The sequence below is a fragment of the Priapulus caudatus genome, unplaced genomic scaffold, assembly GCF_000485595.1.
Source record: "Priapulus caudatus unplaced genomic scaffold, Priapulus_caudatus-5.0.1 Scaffold1281, whole genome shotgun sequence".
Taxonomy (NCBI): domain Eukaryota; kingdom Metazoa; phylum Priapulida; class Priapulimorpha; order Priapulimorphida; family Priapulidae; genus Priapulus; species Priapulus caudatus.
The window spans coordinates 21,851-29,294 of record NW_014578342.1 but is presented as its reverse complement, the minus strand read 5'-3'; the positions used below and the strand labels follow the sequence as shown (position 1 = coordinate 29,294).

The following is a 7,444-nucleotide window of genomic DNA, read 5'->3' as shown; positions in this document are numbered from 1 at the left end:
CCAGGGAAAACCAGCAAATGGCAATCCAACGGCCGCGAAGTCGCCGTCGAACAGAACATTACAAAATTTCTATTATTTTGCATGTTTGTGGTGCGGACAAATTTAGATGTTTTAAGCTGAATACGCCAAAAATGCATCAAAGACAATGTTCGAGAATTAGGTATATTGGCAAGCATCCGAAAATTTATGATAAATATTAAATAAACACGTGAAACTTAGTTTTAAGTAAAGCAGCGTAATGATTTGAAAGTAGTAAATTGGGCGCACTTTTCGTATCACTATTTTATTCAAATTTCTCATAAAAATAATGTCGGATTTTTAATATCTTTGCAACTTTATTAGTCCAAAATCTTATTACATAGATACGAGTAACGTGCCTGCTGTAAAACTTGTAGTAAAAAACCGTTACAAATTGTAAACCGAAATCCATCTGGTGGCAGTGGTAGATTGGGAGCTGTCTATATTCAGGCCGGTACGGGAGATTACGGTACGCATATATTTGCTAATATATTGACTAATCGCGCGCGTCAATAAACTCAATATTCACGAGAGTATAGCTAAGACATGTGTCTATAGGTATCTAGAATATATTATGCAAATGATCTCCCGTACCGGCTTGAATTCATATACTCTCTGTGAATATATGAGTTTATTGACGGCACGATTATAGAATATATAGTATACTCTTGTATTATAGTAATACGAATATAGTATAGAAGTAGATATAGTCAATATTAGCAAATATATTGCGCGGGGCTGTTACAGATGATTAAATTCTAAAATTATAGATACCTATAAGACACATGTCTTAGCTATACTCTCTGTGATATTGAGTTTATTGACGCACGATTAGTCAATATATTAGCAAATTATATGCGTACCGCTAATCTCCCGTACCGGCCTGAATATAGCACTCCCTGGTAGATTGAGCCTATTGAGCGAGAGCGCCATCTGTCGCTGGAGTTTGGGTCACAGAAGAAAGAATCGCCGCTCGTCACTTCGAATTTTTGTAACAGGCTTATATTAACTTATTATTCAGTTTACGCCGTGGCTATGCCTTACGGAGACTCGTAGAACGGTTCATTTTTTCTATTAGCTTAGTCGATCTATCCCTCATCGCAAAGCGCCGCGGAACACAATGTGCCAGTGCCCAACATGTTTACATTCGCCGCGCATGGCGAAACTATCTGAAATTGGACTAGTTTTTGTGAACTTAATCAACTTAGATTTTACTCGTCTGCTATATGCAAGCACACAGAAGAATGATCTTGGCTTGTTTTAAAGGACAGAGAACAGGGGAATAAATGCTGAGGTAAACAAATATGATGTCGTTTTTATACCGCGAAGTTACCGGGTAATTTATACTTGAATGGCATACTTTCAGTTTGATAAATTGCGTCAAGATATTGCTACGAACCTTAGAAGCGCTATCGAGCGTTTTTTCGTACACTTCCTGTTAACTACATCATTGTTTATCGGTTTGATAATGAACAAAGAACACCATACACCAGGTACCCTGTCGATTTTATTAGGTGCTACCCCCACGTTTACGAATAATGACACAGGTTCAATGGGCGCCCATGTTTTCTTATTCCTTGAACCGCTATGAGCTATTGAGTCTGAACTACAAAAATGGGTGATTAATGCTCCAAAAAGTGTCCTGTCTTGCCTTTATAATACCTTATAATAGGTAGGAAATTTCAATTCTGTGAACGCTAGTTGTGTTTTCATGGCGGGGCTTATCTAATCTAGTAGTAGTAGTTTACTATTTGTAATAACGCCGACCAACACAGCGTCTTCTAACGCCTATGCAAAGACGTTTCTTGAGGCTATGTACTAGTGTAGTAATACTAGTACTAGTCTTAGTAGTTACTAGGCTCTAGTCCCCTGATATAGCCCGTGGATAGTGCGTGCTATCGGCCCTATATGCCGCAGCTATCGTCGGGCCTATAGTACTAGAGCTAGTAGCTAGTAAGTATTTCCATTAGCATATGCGCGCTTCCTCAGTTACTGTGCCAAACGTCATATCAGCTGATCGTTTTGGAGGCTTAATCAGATTGTTGGAGCGCAATTCAGTCGGCTAAAACGTAAATGGAGGAATTGCTCATGAATACAATCCGAACGCGGCATACTGTTCAAACAAGGAACTCTTTGCGAAAGTTAGCAAATATTCGGAGAGTCCTCTATAAAGAGTGTAAACGTTGTAAACTTTTGAAAATAAACTTATCAGGTAAGTACAGTCAGTGAGATATCTAATACAGTAAAACTCGCATAAGTCGATCGTCATCGTCTCACTCGTCAATTCGCATAAGTCATCATGGATGTCAAAGTCTCGATTTTCTCTATTTAGATAATGCCATTGGATAGCTCTAATGCCTACATACAGAATAAGCCCACCGCCATAAGATCAATCATTTATAAGCCGTCAATTATGTGGAAATCGCGTGCTTCAGACAGCGTCCCATGTAATACAAAACAGTATTTTCCCAATCTTAAGTTCGTCATCAGAAATGCTGATGGCGTACGTAATGAACAATTCGCGTGAGTGGTGCGAAATTAACGTGAGTCCAGAGTAAGATACCACCTGATTTACCAGTGTTGTAGGTCTCGAGACCGGTCTTGGCCTCGAGACCGTTTTCCTTGGTCTCGGTCTCGCCGTCGTCGGCCCTCGAGTGCAATGACTCGGACGTCGAACTGCGAGGACGTCGGGTCGAGACGTGCTCGGCAGGCCACTACATACGATAGCAAGTCTAGATGCTGTTTGTCGCCGGGCGGCTTTAAATCGGCGGTGGGTGCCGAGTTCACGCGCATCATTCGTATTCAACCCACGGCGGCATAATAATGTACACAGGCCGCGGCGGTTAATTAATCGTCGTATCTGCGCGCTGCCCAGCCCATATTGCTGGTCCAAAGTGTCGACGTTATGCAAGTTTTATCGGTACTTTCCTATTTTATGCTAAAGCAAGTGACAGGAAACACCCCCCCCACCCATTTTTGAACAACACATACATTAGAAGTGAGTGGCGCTCGTCGGTCTGTGCCCGGCCCTTTTTTTTTATCAAGAACTGACTGCGGACTCGACTTCGAGTGGTTGGACTCGGAACCTCGGGTGCGGCGGACTCGGGCGATGCTGGACTCGGACCTCGGGACTCGCGGGGGTGATGGACTCGACTACAACACTGTGATTTTTACTGTCGAATCTCCAGGATTTGACATATGCCAGGAGTCTGTTGTGTAATGTAGTAAATCTAGATGTATCATATAAGTATACGTGACTCATTGGAAATTCTGCCCTACACTAACTAGTTCGTTCTAAGGAGCCCCCAGTGGCCTTGCGTGAATTACCGTATTTTTTACAGCATGTGTTCCAAGAAAATTTGGCAGCACCGTTGCCCGCAAATGTCGCTGCAATGTGCCAAGTTACATGTAATCAACAGAGGGTGCTTAGCAGATAGCCGCGTGTGCCGCGCTTGCCCCGGCTAGGCCCGTAAGCTCGTACGTGGCCAGGCAGCAGTGTCAATTGATGTATCGCGAGACCCGCATTGTTTCATGTTTGCTTGTGTGTGTCGGGCGAACGAGGACGTCGTGTGTGGAGCGATGAGGCCCCTAGCATATAAGTCGATTGAAAATGATACTTTAGCGGTATGTCGTCATTTTCGTAAAGTCGCTAAACATGCTGGTCTGAAACGTTTAAAACTTATGCGAGTTTTACTGATACTGCACCACTCTCGAGAAACGTCAGCAGTCTATTTTTATCTTCAGTCACATGGTTCGGTGCAATTCCTCTGTGTAGCTGCATGATGATAAGCCTCAGAAAACCATATTAAAACTAATCTCATTGAAAAAAGTTCGCCTACTATGCTACTTTATCCAGTCGGACTAATAAGCGGGGTGGGCGGATTGGGATAGCAAAGGCCACTATTTGCTTGTTAAAAATTTCTTGGCGTAAAAGGATATACCCAATCTCTTCCGATCATAATTGTGTTAATGTATTAGTGCTGAGCCTCAAAAATCGGAATGGAATAGCGTTACTGTATTAAGTAAACATCCTGGAGTAAAGTAACCACAATATTAAATGATGGATTCGCCCATGGAAAATTAGTCAGACTACAGAAACGTATTAGAATCGACTCAATCGAGTCATAGCGCCTGTTCACACACAGTGCAACTGCTAGGGGCTACGTTATCATCTAGGACTGAATTGCATAATGGTATAAGGCTAATGGTAATGAGCGATTTTTAGGCACAAAATGCCAAATTTGAAATATATGTATACGATGAACTTACGGTGATATGCATGTTTTGCAGCTGTTCAAGCAAACCTACTTGGAGAAGTTTACTACACTAATTGGACAAATTAATCCAAACTAACGAGCACTGCTTAGTGCCTTATCAAGTAAAAAAACAACAACATTTTTTGTGCGTAAAACTTTTACCGTTTTTATATCACAAAATGTAAATGAGAAGCTCAACATCGAAGGACAGCAATAGACTTATACCAGGTAAACAAGTTAAGATCAGATTTTATGTAAACTACGCACAAATTAAGAATAAATGCGTAAACACAAATGCATTATCATACATAATATATTACAGAATAATGTAAACCTAAAGCTTTAGACTGATTTGACTGCGACCAGGAAACAAGCTGAGATCATATTTGAGTAACATGCTTTATATCCAATAGCATTAGTGTAATGCATGAACTCGTTATTGGCAGAATTGAGAGAATAAATCCGGTAAAACAGCAAACAACAATTTCAAAACTATTCTATTGTCAAACTCATTTCCAATTATTCGCTTGCCACATATATCGAGAACAGCATTCGCCAGCCACGATACATCGGAGCCAAATGCCGGGCCATCCTAGACTGCCGCAAGCTCCGCCCACTTGAAAAATAGTGCTAGCCTTGTGGCAGTGGTAACCTGAGTGTGTGAAGGGGGGCGCTGCATGGAGTTTGCTGTTGACCTGTGATGTACGCATTCCCAATGCGCATTGCGTTCGGCTAACTTCGACTCCAAGATCGAATGTATCATGGGATGCCTGCTGTCAGTCATGACGTCATGACGAAGTTAGCCGAACGCTATGCGCATTGGGAATGCGTACGTCACAGGTCAACAGAAATGGCGCTGGAAGAATCGCTGCTCGTCGCTTCGAATTTTTGTAACAGGTTATATAATTATTAGTTTAATACAGAGTATTGTGATACATAGTAAGTTCCAGGATAGCGGAGAAAGGTTCGTGTTGAGAATAAACCCAGTTTGGAAGTTCTAGTCTCTGAAAACGCACCAGCAAACCGCCCTGAGTGATTCACTCAGGGGTTCCTCCACAGAAAATCATAGGCTCGCATTGTAACCCTATCCTGTGTTTGGGTTACATTATTGACATTGTATCTAGGGCCTGCATACCTCCCAAATCCCATTGGTTGATATGCGCGCGGAAGTGAATTACAGATGATTACAGTCGAACCACCTGACTCTGAGCCCCCCTACCGCGCCCGCCTGTACTGTGTGTACTGGCACATTGTACAGCTGGTACATGTATTGGCATGTACAGGCTGGGATAGGCTTTGCATATTTGGGACTGAAAATAGGGGGTTTTAATTATTTATTTATTGATTTTGATTTTTGCGTGAGAAATTCAGAGATGAGCGTGAGAGCGTGAGAATTGACCAAAATGCGTGAGTCTCACGCTCAATGCGTGAGACTTAACATGTCTGGTACATTGTGGAGCAGAAACCTCGCTCTGTCCAATGTGGAATTTGTTGATGGTAATGGAGTGCTGCAGTGCTACACATCCGGTGTGTTTTTAATCGATTCCTCTCAAACCATTGGTGGTCAAGCAACAAGCTATAGCTACTAGCTTTTAGTCAGATACTTAACATTAATCTATCACACCATAGGGTATAACGTCCATACCAACTTTTGCAGGTGTTTAAAATCATCTCGAGGAAGAAGGAGGAGAAAGAAAAAGAAGGCGAAGAAGAAGAAAAAGAAGACGACGACGACGATGACGAAGACGAAGAAAAAGGAGGTGGGCAAGACTTTACATTAAACCATGGCGTGCGACGACTGCACATCTTGGTTCCACGTCGGATTTATGAAGATGGCAACGGCTGTTATCCTTCTTTCATCCTATTGGATGTGTCAAGGATCTGGTGTGGCTAAAGGGTACCTAACTTTGCCACTCAACATCAGTGTTTTCTCCTTTCCCAGTCTGCTCATTGTCTGATACTTCACATATCACCATTGGTTATGAAGACTTGTGTGTTGGGTGGCCAGGTATTGAGCAAGGTGAGTACGAGTATAATGATTGCAACATATAGCTGTCCACATGTCATCTTGTCAGTGACGTAGGGACACAGCTGTTCCTATGAAAAACATAAATTGGAACCAATTGACAATGTTTAAGACCGATTTAATTTAGAAATGACTATTGAATTGTAGAAATATGTAGACTGATTTATAATTTTAAATCAAGATTAAAACGTAATAATTATTATAGCTGGTGGGTTATCTATGGTATAAATACCGGTGCAAGCTAGATTATTTGTTATCCGTTCATTCTGTATGTGTTTCATGCATTGTCATTGCAGGCATATCAGAGAGAGAAGAGGAATAATTGGTGCCAAGGTGCTAGGTCATGAAGCTGGGATTGGAGCATGCTAATTTTTTGGTAATTCAAACATCTTGCATGCTAATTTTCCATACTAGCTCTACCCTACAGTGAGTAATTCCTTTCTTGATCCTAGGAAAGAACTTTGGCATTGACTTTCATCTACATCACGGGTTTTTCTACATTTTCCTAAATTTTGTGGATTCATTCACTTCCAACTTTTCAAGGCAAAATATGGGGGTGCGACTTATACACGAATGCGTCTTATACACGAGTAAATATGGTACATTAAAATTATGTATTATAAAGCCTCTAGAGGGCGTGTTAGATTGTTGTCTTTGATGTGGTTACAGGACAGGAGACCCGGGACAGGAGAGGAGACTCACGACAGGAGAGGAGCCCAGGACAGGACAGGAGACCCACGACAGGAGAGGAGCCCAGGACAGGACAGGAGACCCACGACAGGAGAGGAGCCCAGGACAAGACACGAGCAACCAACTACCATTTATTGAGAAGCTGCAAACACTGCCACTCCTGAGTACTAGCGCGTGCCCACTTATGTACGAGGTTTTCGTCAGGCTGACAGAAGTTGTAAGTGTGTAAATCATTGATGCTAGAACTGTTGTATAAATGCACATTGTGTAAAACGTCAAGTTGTCTAGCTACCGTGTGTACATCGTTACTCTATCAAATGCAAAGTCATGTTTTTCATTGAGTTCCGTTTTTAGACTTAAGCTATTCAGTAATCGAAATAGTTTAACAGATTTTTTAGTGACAAGTTCTGAACATATGTTACTCATGGCAGTGGCAGGGGCAGTGGCAGTTGAT

At 41.9% G+C, this 7,444-nt stretch overlaps 1 long non-coding RNA gene across 2 annotated transcripts in view; it reads left to right on the top strand.

The window, feature by feature from the left end:
* Positions 1-7,302, top strand: part of LOC106816085 — a 13,400-nt gene extending 6,098 nt beyond the window's left edge. The window contains exons 2-5 of one of the 2 annotated variants that reach the window (XR_001394833.1): positions 5,932-6,034; positions 6,217-6,294; positions 6,597-6,676; positions 6,970-7,302. This is a non-coding gene — a long non-coding RNA (uncharacterized LOC106816085). Of the gene's footprint in view, positions 1-5,931; positions 6,295-6,596; positions 6,677-6,969 lie in introns of both variants that reach the window. The other variant, XR_001394832.1, reaches the window with a different exon arrangement.
* The last annotated feature ends 142 nt before the right edge of the window (positions 7,303-7,444 follow it).